Source organism: Protopterus annectens, chromosome 1.part0 (genome assembly GCF_019279795.1).
Source record: "Protopterus annectens isolate FY-2018-M chromosome 1.part0, PAN1.0, whole genome shotgun sequence".
NCBI classification, from domain to species: Eukaryota; Metazoa; Chordata; order Ceratodontiformes; family Protopteridae; genus Protopterus; species Protopterus annectens.
The window spans coordinates 1,966,529,587-1,966,549,882 of record NC_056725.1 but is presented as its reverse complement, the minus strand read 5'-3'; positions in this window follow the sequence as shown (position 1 = coordinate 1,966,549,882).

Here is a 20,296-nt window from a genome sequence, read left to right as displayed (position 1 = left end):
ATTTCTGCAGGTGTCGGGTAAGGTACATCCCAAAAGGGGCATTGTATTCTATGATGGGCCTGATGAGGGATGAATAAAGGGGCACAATTACCTCTCTTGATCTACAGGTGAATCCTTTCATGATGATGTGGGCTATGTAAAAGGTCTTTCTAACCACTTTGGCAATGTGGTTGTCAAAGGAGAGATTGCTATCAACTTGGGTCCCCAGATCCCTAATTTCTTTCTCTGTACTTAATGGGTTACCGCCTATGTGGTAATTTGTGGGCACATTGTTTTTGCCAAAGGGTATGACTATACACTTTTTGGCATTTAGCTTTAGACCATGGCTCTGGCACCAGTTATCCATCTCTGTGAGACCTTTTTGAAGGATGTTTGTGTCAGCTGGAGAGTTGCTTATGGCACCTAGTTTGCAGTTGTCTGCGAACTTGGTGAGCCCTAGTCCTCCCACGTTGGCCTGTACCTCGGAAAAGTATATCCTGAACAAGAGCGGTCCCAGGACAGAACCTTGTGGGATGCCACTTGTGACCGGTTTCGAGTCTGACATGGCTCCAGCAACTCTCACTCTGTGGGTTCTGTCTTTGAGCCAGTTTGTGACCCATCTTGTGACATAGGGATTTATATTTAAGCTGGATAGCTTATCTATGATGCCTGAGTGGGGTATTGTGTTAAATGCCTTTGCTAGGTCCAGATAGGCTGTGTGGACTACCTTCCCTTCATCTATGGCTTTGGTGAATGTTTTGAAGAAGTAAACCAGGTTCAAAAGGCAGGATCTGCCCTTGATGAAGCCGAACTGGGTAGGATCTAGTGTCTGTAGGTCCCAAATGTCTTTGTTTATGATCTCCATGATGATCCTCTCCATAGCCTTGCAGACTAAGCTAGTCAGTCTTATGGGGCGATAGTTTCCAGGGTCCGTAGAGGCTCCACCTTTGTGGAGTGGGACCACTGTTGCTGTACGCCATTCTGTGGGCACATATCCTGTAGTGAGGCTGAGATTGTATAGCTGTTTTATTTGAGGGATTAGTGACATATAGTTAGATTGGGCCCTTAGTCGGCAATGTTTCCACATGTAGTTTTATGTCATAGAAAGGAAATGGACTATAAACAGTTATAATAAAGCATCATATATACAGTTCCATAGCACAGTGAGCGGTGGGTCTGCGAGATGGTTAACAAAGTGTACACACATGTGAAATACACCTCTTTGCATGTAGGTAAGCAGTGTACAAATGCAAGCCACATTGCTAATATCTGAGAGTTGGTATTGAGTATCTGACATATACCTGCTAGTTATCAGCACTGCAGTTGCACAATGGTAAGCAGAGTGCAACAGAGGCAAGCAATGCAATGTCAGGGTTATTGCATGTACAGGCAGTTGTGTATGTGTTTCTGGCAAATGTGAAGGTCATGCCAGTCCAGATAGCAGGAATACATTTACAGGACTATAGTACAAAGCATACCTGCAGTCATACATTTGATCATAAATGTGATAATGCATAGATTGCTAAATTAATAAAGGTGATAATGTATGGAATATGCTGCATTTGAATCCAGGAACATGTGCACAGCAGTCCTACACTTACACCTGTTGCCACAAAAAAGTTGAGGAAATAGTTGTTTATTTTGCACATCATTGCTGTAAACTGCAATGTCACAGCAGTAAAACAAAGGTTGCACACTCTGTACTAAAGCCCAATACCATCTGTACAACAGAGTGGGGTTTCGTGATGGCCAAGAACATTAATTGAATGCATATGGTTTCTATTTTTAGCTGTCTGCTTCCTAGGTGGTCCATTTTTTCCTGTTACCACAATGCCATGCCTTGCACAAACCAGATAAGCACAGTGAAACCTGAAATGTATTAAATTCTCCAGTACACAGCATATTGCATAAAAAGTGGAATTAAAAACAAGAAAAAAAAAACAAAAAAAACAAAAAGGAGAGTTACATGAAATTAAATGAGGAAAAACGATGTATGAGATACACAGTAGAAAATAATACCTGACATGATATATTTCTGAATAGTTTGGGATTTGAACTCTCAAATCAGTGCAGCTTCAGAAAACAGCATGGATGCCTTATTCCTCTTTGCCACACAAATATCTTTTCAACAAAGAGCTAAAGTTATTTTTCACATAGCCAACAGCAACAGAATATGCACTGCTATCAAATTATCAGCTGTTATTTGTACATTTAATTATCTTTATTATACTTGGATGTAGTGCACTTAGTGATTGCATAAACTGATATGATTATGCTTGCAAATATCCATCTCTATTTTACATTTTTGTGTTTCTTGGTAATTCATCACTTATCTGACCAGTAGTGGTAGTGTGAGACATGCAGTGTGTAAGCCATTCCATATCATTGGCCTTAAAATGTGTGAGAGGATATTAACTGGGAGTAATATGATATCATAGGATCTTAAGATCATAGAAGATTACTAAGCTAATGGTCTCAAGGCCCTTACAGGCCTGGCCAAGTTCAACTCATGTTCCTAAGAGTGTCTGGTTCAAGCAGACACTAAAATCAGCACCTATTGCACTTGTACAAGAGGTGGAACCCCCGGGGTAAATTTCCTGTCATCCATGCAATCATATAAATTACGGTTAAATAGGGTCAATGAGGGGCTTTGTTTGACATGAAAAGGAAGCTTGTTCTAAAGGTGGGGCAACCTCTGTGAGACAAATCTGTCTCTCCAGCAAGTTCTGTTGATGCCACATGCCAGGTTAAGGTCCTTTAAGTGAGTGACCTGTGTACCATTTGATTTGTGAATGTGCAGCATATCCATTAACACTGGGTCAGAGATTGCTCTATATGCAAGGCACCAGTCACCTCTGAACAGTCTGTACAACACAGAGTAAGTGACAATGATTTCAGTCTGTCTGCATAAGACAGATCTTGAAGACCCTGGATTTTCTTTGGATGGAACCTTTGTGGTTTCTCCAATTGCTGCAGGTGTTTGGAAAAGAACATACCAAAGAGAGCATTGTACTCTATTACTGGCCTGATGAAGGAAGAGTACAGGAGGTTTTACCCTCTTTTTTCAGGAGGCAATGCCCTTATTTATGAGATGAGCAATATCAGATTCCCTTCTTATCAATGAAGGCCAAGATGGATGCCGCAAACAAGCATAGCCTGCTCTTTTGGGGGGAGCAGAGATGAGTTACTCTTATGGCATGAACAAGGGTACACTGCTCTTTTGGGGCAGAGACAAAACTCAGTTACTGTTATGGCACAGGCAAGCATAGCCTGTTCTTTTAGGGGGGAGCAAAGGTGAGTTATTGCAATGGCACAAACAAGGATATGATGCTCTTGTTACTCTCCTTGTTCTGCATCCTGCATGTTGTTTGATCTTGGGAAGGGTTGTGAAGTCAGAACTTTCTAACGTCTCTCTTTAATGATTCACTAGTACAAAGGTATGGTGCTAAACTGAGAGTATGCAGTGATCATCAATACTTCTGAGAGGTATAACTGTGTACATGTTTGATGTCTGAGGCCTACTCCTTACTAACGGGCACATATTAGTTAAATAAGTCTCTGCTGTCACATATTAAGGTACTTTCTGTACAATCCACCACTATTTACTTGATTACTGTACCAAGTTAAGAAATACAAGGATATGCCCATAATATTATTAAAGAGAATACTCTAGGTTCAGGACTTACCTTGCAAATGCAGCAGTCGATACAGTTTTAGTTCAGCTGACTCTGTCTGATGCAAACAGTACACAGCCAATACACGGGAAGGAAAGGTTGCGTGAGTTTCCTGGCATCAATTTCACTATATGTATGTGAGTAGGAGAAAGGCATTAGGCACCTAGGTGGTTAGTGAATGTGCTATGCATTCTCTCTTAGTCAAAGCAAGGCCATAGGGTCATAGGTTCATAGGTAGGTACTAGGCTATCAGCCCAAGGGCCTACGCAAGCCTAGCCAACAAGGTTCCCTGGCTTACACCACCCAAGAAAGTTATTTTCCTGTGCCACTGACGAGCAGAGACACAGAAGTAATCCCCAGGGTGTATTTTCTATTTCCCATCCACTCATCAAGATTTTTCTTGAAGAGTGCTAATGAAGAACTTTGATTGACATAGATGGGTAGGTTCATAGGTTCATAGGTTCATACTAGGCTATCTGCCCTAGGGCATTTATAAGCCTAGCCAGAGTGTGTGTGGCTTTCACCACCCCTTAGGATGAGAATACTATACCCATTAGTTTGCTGTGCCTCTGTCCAGCAGTGACACAGAGATGATTCCCGGGGTAAACCTACGATCTCCCATCCACTCGTCAAGATTTCTCTTGAACACAGTCAGTGAGGGGCTCTGCCTCACATGGACTGGGATTCTGTTCCATAGTGTAGGGAGTCTCTGGGTGATGAATCTGTCCCTCCAGCACATCCTATTTATATCCGTGTTGAGGTTTAAGTCTCTTGCTCTCGTGGCTCTGGTGGATTTGGATTTTTTGAGGTGGAGCATGTCCATTAATTCTGGGTTGGACATGGCCTTGTATGTCAGGCACAGATCACCTCTGAGCAGATGGTATGCGACTGAATAGAGCTGGAGTTTCTTCAGTTGGGCATCGTATGACATATGTTTGAGCCCCTTTATCCTTTTGGTGAGGAACTTTTGGGGTCTTTCCAACTGCTGCAGGTGTCGGGTAAGGTACATTCCAAATGGGGCGTTGTACTCAATCATTGGTCTGATAAGTGAAGAGTACAGGGGTACAATGACCTCTCCTGATATGGATGTGAATCCCTTCATGATCAGGTGGGCAATGTAGAAGGTCTTCCTAACCACTTTGGCAATGTGAGTGTCAAAAGAGAGGTTACTGTCAACTTGGGTCCCCAGGTCCCTGATAACTTCTTCCATGTTTAATGGATTACCACCTATGTGGTAATTAGGGGTTACCTTGTTTTTCCCAAAGGGTATGACTATACATTTTTTGGCATTTAGCTTAAGGCCATGGCTCTGGCACCAGTTATCCATTTCTATGCGACCTCTCTGGAGGATGTCTGTGTCTGATGGAGTGTCAATTATGGTGCCCAGTTTGCAGTCATCTGCAAATTTTGTCAGCCACAATCCCCCTATGTTTGCCTGCACTTCAGAAAAATAAATGCCGAACAAGAGGGGGCCCAGGACTGAGCCCTGTGGGACACCGCTCATGACCGGCTTGGAGTCTGACATGGCACCAGCAACTCTAACCCTGTGTGTTCTGTCCTTGAGCCAGTTTGCAACCCATCTTGTGACATATGGGTTTACATCTAAGCTGGTGAGCTTTTCTATGATGCCCGAGTGGGGTATTGTGTTGAACGCTTTGCTAGGTCAAGGTAGGCTGTGTGAACTGCCTTACCCTCATCAATGGCCTTAGTGACTGTTTCGAAAAAGTCGACCAAGTTCAAGAGGCAGGATCTGCCCTTGATAAAGCCAAATTGGGTAGGATCCAGTGTCTGTAGGTCCCCAATGTCTTTATTTATGAGTTCCATTATGATCCTCTCCATAGCTTTGCAGACAAGGCTCGTCAAGCTTATGGGGCGGTAATTTCCAGGGTCCGTAGAAGCACCGCCTTTGTGGAGTGGGACCACAGTTGCCGTACGCCATTCTTTGGGTGCGTATCCTGTAGTAAGGCTAAGATTAAACAGCAGCCTTATGTGTGGGTTTAGTTCCTCATTGAGTTCATGTAGCACACAGCCGGGGACACCGTCCGGTCCCACTGATGCTGTGTTTTTTGCTTTAGAGAGAGCAGCTTTCACCTGGGCATCTGAGATGTTTGGGAGGCTAGACTCTGGTGGGATAGATATTTCTCCTTTTGGGAGAAATTTGCACTGAACCTGTCTGCCAGTATGTTGGCAATGTCTGTGGGTTCAGTGATTTTTTTTATAATTTTGGACTAATTCTGAGCATATCTGGGAGTTTCCACCCAGGTTTCTAACATAGCTAAAGAAGGCCTTATGATTGTCTTTTGTGTCATTAGCGATTTTTCTCTCAAAGTTGGCCTTGGATGATTTTATGAGTGATCGTAGTTTTGCTAGTATTGATCAGAGATGCCTTCCCTTTTAGGGATTTTGCTCTGTCATGTAGTAGCTTTCTCCTCTTGTTGTAGTGTTTGTTTATGGCTGGGGTCCACCAGACCGGGCACCTGCCTTTGGTGGAAAGGGTCTTGATTTTATTAGGGATTGCTTGATCCATACATTCCTGGAGGTGCTCGTAGAAGGCATTTGTAAGGGTTTCAGCAGCGTGGGTTGTGGTTTCCACTGGCTCGGGGGCCTTGAAGGATACCACTCCAGTCTTAAGAAGTGTGAAGTTTGCTTTTGAGAAGTTCTTCACTGTGGTCTTTTTTGCTGGGGGTGGGGCGGGATGTGGATCTCCAATGAGATTAATTTATGGTCTGATCTCACCAATGAGGGATATACTTCGGTGTGGAGCATTTTGTCCCCATGTTTGTGATGATCAGGTCTAGTATATTTTCTCCTCTTGTGGGAATGGTGACTAGTTGTTCCATAGCATTTGAGTTTATGAACTCCAGGAACCTTTGGGCTAGGGTGTTGGGGCTTGAGTAATGTTCCCAGTCTATGTTTGGGTAGTTGAAGTCACCCAATATGATGGTGTTTGGAGAGACATTCATACTCTCCAGTGTCTTCAGGAAGGCTGTGTGGGTTTCCTGAGTTTGAGAAGGTGGTCTGTAGCATGCTACAAACTGTAGGGCAGTTTTACCTATGGTTAATTGCACCTGGATGGTCTCCGATGCTTCGTGCATTGCCACTAACCTGGAGGTGTGGGTATCCTTTATGAATATGGATACTCCCCCTCCTTTTGTGGTTCGGTCCGGATTTTGGGGCCGGAACGCATGATATGAGGTATAACCTGATAGTTCTGGGGTGCTCTCAGGAGCCTTGAACCAGGTTTCAGTCACAGCACAGACATCGATGTTCTCCATACTGAGGAGGGCTTCGAGGGCGTGCATCTTGAGGTTTAGACTTCTGGCATTGAGCAGTATTACCCTTAGTTTTTCTCCATTTTTGTTTTCTAGGGCAGTAGGTTTATCATTTGAGCCTTGCCTAAAAAAGGCACTATGGGGGTGGCAAGAGCCTTTGCCAATATCCGGAAGCCCAGGGGTGACAGGTGCAAGCCATCCCTTGCGAAGCAGTGTGGCTTGTCAAGCATGTCATCCCAGGCAGACAGACATTGGATCCCCTTAGAATAACACCAGTAATTAAGCCAATTATTAAAGCTGATCATTTTGTCTCTGTATTGTGGCATCATTCTTGGTGAGGGTAGGATACTGCTCAGGGTCAGGGTCATACCGGCCTGGGCTACACAATCTGAGAGCTCCTCTATGTCTATTTTCATGTAGTCCAGGGAGGTACATCTCAGGTCATTCACACCGGCACGGACAATGACTGAGTCATACTTGTACTTGCTGTGGAGTGACCTGAGTGCTTGTGTTATGCGGCGGATTCTAGCACCTGACAGGCAGCTTACTGTGATCTTTTCCTTGTTCAGTCTGGTGAGTGGGACGTCAGTGTGTCTGACTATGGAGTCACCTATAACAAGTGTGTCTGGCATTGTGTTTGGCCTTAAGGGCTGTGACTGTTTAGCACACTGACTTTGAGAACTATGTGTTGCATGTCTTATGTCTTGAGGTGGCAGTTGCTTGGGTGTCTGCTTTGGAGGCCTCTGTAGTTTTGGTAGATTTTTGATCAGTGCCTCCGAGTATGTCTTTGTGTGTTTATGTGTTTGTTTTGCAGTTGTGATAGTTCTATGTGAAACTGGGTTTGTGGTGTGCATGGTTTCCTTCTCCTCCTGTCTGGTCTTGCCAGTCCTGAGTTGAGAGAGCTCAGCCTCCAGTTTGGCTATATAGTTGCATCTCTCACATGTATTTGTGTTTTGTGGGAGAAGGCGTGGGTTGTCTGTGTACATGAGGCAATTGTAACATTGCCTCAAGATGCCCAGATTCACCAGCTGAACAGGAGAGGACGTTAGCAACTGACCCTTCGACATGCTAGAAAAAGTGAAAAAGTTTGCTGTGTAACTGAGTCAGAAGGGACCTATAGGGAAATGGGTACTCAAGGGGATTCTAGGCTAATGTAGAACTTTGTTTAGTATATAAGTACTTTACCTATATAAAAATGCTTTAGGAGCAAGTGCTGAGCTTTTGAGATAGAGAATAGACTGTTTAGATTGCAAGTAGAGAAGTTCTAAGGGAAAAATTGAAGAACAGACTTTACGGAGCCAGAAATAGTTTAACCTTGTTTAACCGGCGCTGCCCGGTGGTGCTCTATGGGCAACTCCGCGCTAAATCACGCAAAAGCACGCTAAACCGGGCTTTATAGCAGGGGGTTGAAAAGAGCTAGGAATTTACCCAAAATGGCCAATAGACTACAAGTTTCTGGCTGGAACCACTGCTCTAGGGACAAATACAAATAGGCTGCTCAGTGCTCCCCACTCCCACTGGTGAACAAAGAAGCTTCCCTTTATCCAAATAAGGATGTGGAATAGCACAGGAACCAAGCCAAAGCCCAGAGATCAGCAAACTCTGAAGACTGGACTATTCTAGTTCAGTAAGGCGGGAAAACAAGATTTTTTTTTTTTTTTTTTTTTTTTTTTTTTTTTTGCAGAAAACAGCCTGTTCCAGAGTATGGGAATTCTCTGGGATAGGAATCTATCCGTCCAGCATGTCCTGTTTATTGTGGTGACAAGGTTTAGGTCCCTAGAGCAAGTAGCTCGGTGGATTGGGATTTAGGTGTAGCATGTCCAACAGCTCTGGGTTTGACATAGCTTTATATGTAGATAGACAGAGATCACCTCTGAGTAGGTGATATGCTACGGAATAAAGTTGGAGTTTTTTGAAGCGGTCAGTGTAGGGCATTTGTTTGAGTCCAGTAATCCTCTTTGTGAGGTACTTCTGTGGCCTTTCCAGCTGCTGCAGATGTCTTGTGAGGTACATTCCAAAAGGGGCATTGTACTTTATAATGGGTCTAATGAGTGATGAGTAGAGGGTAATGATGACCTCTTTTTTCCTGGATGAGAACCCTTTTATGATGACGTGTGCCACGTAGAAGGACTTCCTGACTACTGTGGTGATGTGTACTATCAAAGGAGAGACTACTGTCCACCTGGGTCCCAAGGTCTCTTATCATGCATTCGGTGTTAAGCGGATTGCTGCCTATGTGGTAGTTTATGGGTACAGAGTTTTTACCAAAGGGGATACTATATTTTGGATATCTTCCAAAAAGGACCACGAATCTCTCAAAATATGGTCCAGATTGTCTACATATTTTTTAAGTATCGAGTCCACAAGTTTTGCACAAGGATAAGTAATTGACTGCCTTGCATCTACCAACATTCGAAAAGGTGGATCTTCCAAGTTTTTTTGGAGCTTGGGGATACCAAATATTTTTGGGGTCCTGGGGGCTAACATAGTTAAATAATCTTTTTTTCGGTACTAATTAGTCCATCAATGAACAAATCGTTGATGAACAATTTGATGTTATGATGTGCTTGGTTTAATTCGTTCCTAGGGAGGATGGCATAATGGTTAAGGTGTTTACCTTACAAACAAAAGGTGCAGGGTTTGATTCTCACATGGGGTAACTGGCTAGGCTTAAAGTGGTCGACCAGGACAGTTAGCCTAGTACTAACCTATGAACCTATGAACCTACTAACAGCCTCATAAGTATCCTTACCTAGCAGTGTCAGCATTATTCTAGAATAGTCCACATTGTGTACAACAGCAATCCCCCCTCCTTTATCAGGTTTCATGAGCCTTATAGGGAGTTGTCTGAGTGATGACAAAAGGTTGCTCTCTTCTTTTGTAATATTGTTAGGGTTACATTTTCTTGAATGTTTCCTAATTATTTCTCTAAACTCATTTTCGCACAACTGTTCATACAAACATAGCAAAACATTTTGTGGTGGATTAAAGCTACTAGCTACACGTAAGTCATTAGTTGGAACATTCGAGTTCCCAAACATGATATTTAAATTGAGCAGATTACAGATAAACAATTTAAAGTCAATTAACAATTCAACTATGTTACAGTTGTTAGTGGGCACGAATGTGAGACCTTTGGCAAAAAGTTCAACCAGCACCTTGTCAATACAACATTCAGTGTAGTTGTATATCTTAAAATCCCCGTCTTCATTGGTCACTATCTCAAAAAGGGTCAATCCCACTGTTTGTTGGTACTGCGGGTGTTGTATTGTCTCTTCTGTCTGGGTGGTACATTCGGTTTCCAATTGCCCCCCTCCCCCCTCTGTAGTTTTTTTTTATTTGTTGTTGTTGGTCATCCAATTGCCACTCAGTGTTCTCTATTGGGTCATGGTTTGGGTTTAGGTCACCCGTCTCCTCTGATACATAGTAATTTTCCATGGTTTCAAAGTCCAAGTCTGGATTTTGAACATTTCCAGTATGTCCCTTAGTGATGTTTCCTGTAAACTGACCCCGTGGATGGTCTTGGGTTTTACTTTGGTTGAAAGCAATTTTAGGTTTCCCGGTCCCATTGGATAGACCGGGGAGACCTTTGAAGACAATTTCTTCCGACAAAGAATTGGTGTAGCAATGGGGTCACCGGTGGGCACAAGTTTTGCGAACTTAGTCTTGGCCCACTGGGAGACCACTCATGTCTTGAACAGGACTTGTAACACCAATCTTTGTATGTACAGAAGATATTTGGATGATATCTTTATTTTATTTAAAGGACAAGAAAAAGAAGCAGAGGAACTAGTCGAGTATTTCAATTCTACCACAAGGTTTTTAAAGTTCACTATGAACTTTCAAAAAACCACTATATGTTTTCTTGACATTGAACTCAATAAGACCCAAGGAGGATATATCTCAAGAATCCATAGAAAAAGTACCTTCTCTAACACTTACCTCCATTTTTCTAGCCTACACCCCCTTCACTAAAAGAAATCTGTGGTGAAGGGGCAACTTGTGAGGGCAGCTAAAATGATCACTCTGGATGAGGATTTTGATACTGAATGTGAAAACTTACACTTGATGTTTTCACACAGGGGTTACCCTAACACATTTTTGGAAGGAATATTTAAAGAAGTCACTATGAAAAGGAGAGAAGGAATTTACAAGGCTATTTTGAAAACAAGATCTGTAACTGATTCTATAGACCAAGTTGATAACCAAGCACATGGTATGAGGGTGAATAATACTAATGACTTAGAGACGTCTTCTATTGTTATAACAGAAAACAATAGAAATTTTACTACAGCATTTATATTCACCTTCTGCCCTGAAGCACCCGAAATTTGTAAAATAGTGAGAAAATATTGGTCTTGTTTATCACTAGACAAAGAGGTGACACAAATCCTTAATTTCAGTCCTATTATCACATATAGGAGAGGTACAAATATGAAAAAACTATTAGAAAGGAAATTGAAAGTAAATAAGGGGAAGGGGGGCACCAACAAATGTGGATCATGTAAGTACTGTGTCCACATAGCGACAAGGGACAAATTCACCATCAGGAAAGAAACCTACAATATTAAAAACACTTTTAATTGCAATAGTAAGAGGGTAGTATATTTAGCCCTGTGTGAACAGTGTCCGTCATTCTATATAGGGAAAATGGACAGACGTCTCAGAGATAGAGTGTACAAGCACATTTATGCCATTAAGAAAAGTAAAGAGGAGAATGCCCTTGTGAGACACTATATCAAATACAAGTCATACATTTAAATTTATGGTCATTGATCAAGTCCAGATGGACGTCTTGAATATGGCAAATGAAAACTTGTTAAGGTTACAACTTGAAAAGAAGGAGCTAAGCTGGCAACTCCGTTTAATGGCTTGTAGGGACCCAGGGCTAAATGAAGTATGCTCTATTACTTGCATATTGAAACTTAGAAGTTTACTTAGGTAAACAGACTAAGAATTTTAACAATTAAAATTTTACACTACCCTTTAACATTTACTTTTGTATTTATTATCATTTTATTTTTATTTTTACTATTTTGATTATTTATATCTTTTTTTAAATAAAATTGTATAAACATTAGTTAGAAATGCCAACATTATAGTGTGAGGTCATGATTTAATGAGAACGCAGATAAGTAGGGTAGAATTAACAGAATTTATTATTTGTAATACAATATATATATGTTATAGGTATTTATTTGTACATATTCACTTATATATATTTTTAATGATTTTAAATTAATATTTATATTAGAGAAATTATCAGTTTGACTTGATAATAATTTTTGTTAGTGAGATAGAAAATTATACGGAAATGAAATAGTTGTTTGTGTTGTTGAACAAACTTCTGAAGCTTTATGTAGATTAGATGTGCTTTCAGGTTTTTATATGATATAGGAATCTGTTACTATTTTTGTTTTTACTGTTGGTTTGTATTTGACATGCAAAGTGTGATGGAGTACAGTCAAACATTTTAAATGTACTGTGTGTTTTCAGGTTTGTACATTTAAGAGATAGAGCTTGGCTTTTCAATTAAGTTAAACCAATTTGTTTAATCAAACCAGAAATTAATGACATCATAATTAATGTATTATTTAAACACAAGCTGTTGGGAGCGCTGGTGTTTGTCACTGTGCTGAACGAAAAACGCTTTTGTAGCATTTTACGTTATTTGGTTCTAAATAACGAGAGTATTGCTCGTTTTTTCTTAGCCTGGTTTGTGGATTATACTCGAAGAAGCACCACCTGCTTGTTTTTTAACCAAGGATTGCTTGTCTTCCTCAGCCTGGTTTGTGGATTATACTCGAAGAAGCACTACCTTCTCTGCGCTCTTGGTAACACGCTTCCTTTTCTGGTCCTTTTCATATATGTTATACTTAGTTTAATGGATCTTATATTCTAAGACTAATAAACAGAGAAGTACATTTATTTTGAAATTAGTTTAAATTAGTTTAAGATGCATAAAGTCAGTCTTGCAAGCTACACTGTCAGGTGATGCAGCCACTCACATAAATGCCACAATTGCACATTCTGTGCACTGTATAAAGAAGGCATTGCACCTCCTCCCAAACACCTAGTAGGAAGCAGAGAGCCGCCATTTGCATTTTACAGTGGTGACTACAATAACTAGGTTTTAACAGCTACAAGAAGTAACTATGTTTCCCTTATGGAGCACTTTCATCAATGGCACAGAAGCTTGAACATAACTCACAAAACATTCAAAAAAAAAAAAAAAGATCTTACATCTTGTGATACTGCTGTTTAGAGGAAATGTTGCATTTCTTCCCACAAACCTTGAACCAGTTAGAAAACTATTATTAGCATATTACTTTTGGTGATTGTAGTAACTAGGATGTAACAGGTCCTGACAATATCTTTTGCTCCTACTCAGAGCACTTTCAGCAAAGTCACAAAAATTTGAACTGATACATCAGGTGACTAGAACACCCAAAATAAAAATAAGACCACAGGATAACACTATTCTTATTAAATCAGTTTGCTGATGCTGTGAGAATATAAAATAAACTGGAATGTAAAACAAAGAACTGTTGTGGTGACTTGCTAGTATTAGAGAATGTTTGATACTTGACATAACACAGCCTTTATTATATGATCTAGATTTGTTATAGGGCTTATTGTGTAATGCCATTTGCTGATACCAGGTTATAGGTGTCCCTGGTGTATTGTAATGCAAGAGTCATGTAATGTTGCCTAAGTAGTACATGCAATGCCTTTCCAACCAGCATAGTGTCAGTCATTCATTACACTTATAGTCTCTACTCTCCATGAAATGTGGCCACAATAGAGTTCAACCTCTTGTGAAGTTATTAATATGCTTCCTGTCCAGGCATATCACCTTTTAAATACATCATATTGTACATTAATTATCAATGTGATCTATGCCCATGCTACCACTTTTCTCCTCACATTGTAACACATTTTGTTCATTGACAAGTAGAACATGTAGCACTCATTCTTCCCCCATCATTGTACATTGCACTAATGCAATCATACCGTGAGTGTCTTTGAGTCACATCTGAACTGATATAAGAACAAATACACATTATACACCCCCTGCTAAAAGAGTTCAGAAAGAATCTCAGCACTCATGGTAAGGGATGCTGTAAAATAGCCCTGTTTCCATTATATGTACTTTTGTGATTCAGAGACACATTAGCTGTAATGAGGTAGTTTGCATGTCTCTGAATAGCTGTTAGCAACTGAAAATACAGATCAGTACTTTCCTGTAGGAGTTAACACTGGAAACCTATGCATCATGTTAGCACAGATATCCTCCTGTTCACTATCCAACAAACAATACACACATTCAAACACACACACACACACACACACACACACACACACACACACACACACACACACACACACACACACACACACACACACACACACACACTCACTCAATCGCATACCACATGCATACACCCACACACCTACATGCACAACCACAGACCCCTCACCTGTCCTTAAGTTGACAGAATGTCCCCAGTATCTCTATGTATGTTTTCGCTGCCCATGTAAATCACAGATGAGTTTAGTTTTGCCATGCATTTGAGTTTCTGACTTCATATCCTTCAATAAATAGATGCTAATGCAAGCACTGTTATTCTAGTGGCTTTTTATGTTTATAAGAGGAATAATTAAAATCCCTCCTTGATTGTGTGTCTTTGTCCCCTTATTAATTGTGGCTTTGTCTAGATTTCTTGCACTATGAGGTTGAGAGACATGCTGTGTTCCCTATCTCTATTCCACAGTAACTCAGAAACTGTTGCAGGTCCAAGATCATCATTTTATTATAAAGATATCCTTGCTACACTGACATCTCAGTTAGTGCAGCTGCATACTGCTGCTATTTTCTTTGTAAAGGGTGCAACTTTTGAAGCCTTCTCCCATTTCTTTTTAATGCAGTTTTTTTTCTACTTTAAGGTGTTTTCCCCTGGTGTATAGTTGTGACGTAGAGGACTAATATCCAAAGTGGGAGGTGAGAGGGTGCAGGGGAGTTTTAAAGCCTTTAAGTTGCACTCTTTAGAGTATCCCTGGTGTTTAGTGTCCCCCAAACCACATTATCTTCCTTTGTTTTATACATGTCCTTAAGGTATACTGTTAAAAAATTATTCCAGGAGGATAGAATTTCCTCTCTGACCCAAAATTTTGTTAAGCACTTTTCACCCACTATCTGTTATCCATGATGCATAATATTTACCTCTAACCCATATCTTGAGTAAGTGCCATTACGGCAATCTGTTATCCTTGATTCCTTGTGACCCCCCTCACCCCACCAAAGTCTTGTAACAGTACCACAAAGGCATGATAGTTTACACTTATTCCTGATGTCTAGTTTTCCTTGTGGTCCTAAGTAATGTTAAGACATGATAGAATACACCTCTACATGGTATCTAGTGTTTTCCTCATCCCTAAGTGCTGTTAAGGAATGATATTGCATTATTCTGTCTGGTGGCTAGTGTATATCCCAATACTAACTGCTGTTAACGCTTGAGAGTGTTTATTTTTCTCCCTGGTGGCTAATGTTTTTCTCCAAATCTAAGTGCTATTAAAGCATGAGAGCGTTTACTTCTCTCCCTGGCAGCTAATGTTTTTCTCCAAATCTAAGTGCTGTTAAGGCATTATATTACATGATTCTCCCTGATGGTTCATCTTGCCTCTGTCCCAGTGTTGCAGGATTTGCTCATTAGTGTAGGGGAAGTGTACAGGTATGAAAGCCCCCTAACACAAACACACATACACACACACACACACACACACACACACACACACACACACACACACACACACACACACACACACACACACACACACATCTAGCTATTCTACCCCCTTACTAATCTCCGTACTGAACTTCCCAGCCAAATATAGACACATACTCAAAGATACACTTACAAATGCAGCCAAACACATTTGCAAATTCACACACCCCAACAGTACCTGTCCTCTAGACTCTGAAACTTAATGGATGATTACAGACTTTTGGTTATGAGCAGCCAGGAATGTTTGTGTTAACTTCCACAGCTAAGTGAGTCCCTGAATCATTTGACTGTGTAAATGGATTAGAGTAGGCAGTTCTGAGTGAGAGCACATAACATATGTCTCTTCCCCAGACTGCCTCATTAGCATTTAATACAACTGCAGAAAGAGACCATGTTGCAGCAGTATAGTACACATCATGTGCACCTCCTAACCTTCTTAAATTTGACCCATAGGCATAGCAAAATATGGTAATGCTTGTTTATAAGGTAAGGAACATAATTGAATATTGCATAATAGTACATAATATTACCATAGTAATTATTGGAGACATAGCAACATGTAGCATAATATATACTTAATAAAAATGGCAGTAAAGCTTTTTACTTTCTGTAAACCTTCAGAAGAACATATCAGTTACATTGCAGTAGAGAATATTACCTTCTGGAAACAAAATACAGTACTTGTTTGAGTTATGAGATTTGTAAAACAGGATTTATTAAGTTGAGGATAAAGCAAATTAAGTTACTAGCAGTAAAGTACAGTGATACAAAAAGGTAATTAACAAAGGTTACAGTAATTAGATCTACAAAGCAAGGTCTAAGGTGACAACACAGGGAAATGGAAATGTATATGGAGTAGAAACTGTTACAGTTTAGTATAATTCATTACTGTTTGTGATTAGGTGGCACAGTGGTGCAGCTGTTAGTTTTGTCACCTCACAGCAAGAGGTTTTCCAGTTTGATTCTTGGCTGGACTGCCTTCTGTGTGGAGTCTGCATGTCCTCCCTGCATTTGCTTAGGTTTCCTCCAGGTATTCCAGTTTCCTCCCACATTCCAAAGACATACGTCTGAAGTGTTTCTCCCCAGGCCTCTGCTGAAAAAGACTCTGCCCCATTCACACTTTTCTGGCAAACAAATGTTAAATAAATAACAATATCAGCCCAAATAATTCACTCCTTTCCTGATGCAGAATTTAGTGCTAATCTAGTCCTCTTGTGACATTGGGTGGTTATAATTTATACTGTGATTAACTGACTAGCAATGCATCTTATGAATTTGAAACGACGGAGTGCCTGTTACAGGGTTATGTATTGCTGGCGACACCAATACATCAACTTTTCTATTCATGAACAATAATGAAATGTTAAATCTTTGAGAATGAACTTTGTATAGAATTGCCATTAGTTCTTTAGACATAGAAGGTATGTTACTTGACTTTTGGAGGTCTACATTTGCACATCTAATGAATCAATGAATGTATTTAGCTAATCTTGTAGTCTGTCCTCTGTACTTCCACAAGATGTACCAATGGCAGTTAAAGCATTCAAAAAACAATGATGATAATAATGACTTTCTGTTTAAGTTTGTGTCTCCTTAATAATAGTAAGCTGATCTTCAAAAATCTTTCCTTTTAATATTGAACCCAATGTTAATAGTCAGCTAAAGATGCTGCTCTGTGTATAAAAATGAACAATGCATTCTACTAAAATATTGAAATATGTATAGTTCCAGTCTTTGATATCCTATAGCATTTAATTAATGTAATCTAAGTAATGTAGTGAAATAATTAAAACATGTTGTATGTGATGACCTGTTATCACATGTAATACTATTGTTTTGTATTCATTTTAAAGTATATTGTTACAGTTCTCATACATCTATGCTTTGCAGTTAATAATATTTCTGGGTATACTTCTGATTTTAAAGCTGCAAGTGGATGGAAAACAAACCAGAGATTATGATGTCTTTGCTGATGTTTTAGTTTCACTGCTGACTCAATTTTCCTCTATGACCACACTGAAAAAATGATGTCAACTTAGGCATTAGTAATGACTTGCATATACCAGCAAACCATCCTGGTAATCAACATCATATTTATTTAGAAGAGCAGCTACTTTATTGCATTATGGTTTCAGTGATAAATCATCTAATGTGTTAATTTCCAATGTAGGGTGTACCGCAGTATATTGAATGTTACATTCATCTGTGCTAGTATAGTGTTGCAGATTACTTTAATCTTATTTTTTTAGAAATAGGCTTGTAAGGCTGTATTCTTGCGGGCTATGTGTGGTTTGTGTGTTGCTTTATATTTTTGTTGCATTTTTCTTTGTAATAATCTTTAATATTATTTTTTACAGGTTTAGCTAGTGCTGTCTTGACTTGCAGCACATTGCTCCATAGTTAAGACAGAAATCATAACTGCGCTACCTGTTCATCCCAATTACAGAAACTGCTTGAAACTATATGCTGTAAGTGTGAGCACCCTGCAAGATAACAAACACTTGCATACTGCCTCTGGGCTCCATTAAATGTTTCTAACTTGTGTAAACTAACTATATTTAATACCAATTTTGCAAAACTGCAGATGGTGCTTTGCTGGCAGTCTCCATTTACTAACTCACCTTTGACTTCTCAAAGTATTTGTTGCCTATTCCCCTCAAGGCATTACTCCCTTTAGTAGTTTTTTTCTAATTCCTTAGGCTTTCTGTACGCCAGATTCAGCATCAGCATCCATCTTCTGCACTCTGGACCTGCAGTCTTTGCCCTGTTGCTGAGATGATTTGCCTTCACATTTTTGCCTTCACATTTATTTAAGGGTACATCCTCAAGATGTGTTTCTAGTCAGCCCTCCTATAACTGCCTACTATTATTACAGTCTTCACTTATTTAGTGTTATCCCTGCATATCTCCCATTGCACCTGATTTATTTTTCTTTCATTTCTTTACTTCTCAATTCCTTTCTACAGTCAGTTTTATACAAGGCTTTCCATTCTGGTTAGGTGAAACCTGATCGGATAGCCTGACCTACCCCTGACCCACTTACCCTTCTCTTCTCTATATTTATATCATACAGCCTCCTACCATAATTATATCAATAACCTCACACTTCCTGTTTACTAAGCAAAACAATTATTCTTCCCCCCTGGCCTCATTACAGCGCATTGACACTCCCTTTACTGTACCTCACTGATTAGTCTGCTATTCTCCACCCTTTGTTACAACCTCCAACCAATCATTCCTTTACCAACCACCATCTTCCCTCATTTCCACCTATCATACACGTTTACAGCTACCAGTAGCATCACATTTCCTTTCTTATAACCATTACCATTTTCCTTCTGTCCTGCTTCAAAAGAGCTCACTGGCTGTCTACAAACCACTTTCCTGTTCTACTCCCTCAGCCACAATCCTAATACCTCAAATCTTCCTACTCCAAACTACCATTCTCCCCTTAATTCCCACCTAGTGTAAGTCATTCAAACATACAGCCATTCACTCCATTCTCTGTCTCACTATGGTATAATATCTCTCGATCGTGTCCAGATAAATAATTTATCTCTACACAATAATCCTATTCCAAAATGCACGCCCTAGTTCATAGGTTCATAGGTAGGTACTAGGCTATCTGCCCAAAGGCATTTATAAGCCTAGCTGGAATGTGTTGGCTTTCACCGCCCCCTTAGAGTTCTTCCCTGTGCCTTTGTCCAGCAGAGCCATTGAAGTGATCCCCGGGGTAAACTTTCTGTTTCCCATCCACTCGTCAAGGTTTCTCTTGAAGAGGGTTAGTGAGGAGCTCTGCATAGTGTAGATTGGAATCTTGTTTCAGAGGATGGGAAGTCTCTGGGACAGGAATCTATCTCTCCAGCATGTCCTATTTATTGTTGTGGTGAGGTTTAGATCCCTGGCGTGTGTGGCTCGAGGGGATATGGTTTTCTTTAGGTGGAGCATGTCCATCAATTCTGGGTTGGACATGGCCTTGTATATCAGGCAGAGATCACTTCTGAGTAGGCGGTATGCAACCGAGTACAGCTGGAGTTTCTTCAGTCGAGCTGCATAGGTCATCTGCTTGAGGCCAGTGATCCTCTTGGTGAGGTACTTCTATGGTCTTTCCAGTTGTTGTAGGTGTCTTGTAAGGTACATCCCAAATGGGGCATTGTACTCTATGATGAGTCTGATGAGTGATGCGTACAGGGGCCCAATGACCTCTTTTGATCTGGATGCAAACCCTTTTATGATTAGATGGGTCACATAGAAGGATTTTCTAACCACTTTGGCTATATGATTATCAAAGGAGAGGTTACTATCTACTTGGGTCCCCAGATCCCTTATTACATCTTCTGTATTTAGGGGGCTACCACCTATGTGGTAGTTTGTGGGTACTTTTTTTTTCGAAAGGGGATGGCTATGCACATTTTGGCATTTAGCTTGAGGCCATGGTTTTGACACCAGGTATCTGTCACAGTGAAACCCTTTTATAGGATGTCTGTGTCAGCCAGAGAGTCAATTAATGCCCCTAGTTTGCAGTCGTCTGCAAACTTGGTCAGCCATAGTCCTCCTGTGCTTGTCTGTACCTCTGAGAAGTATA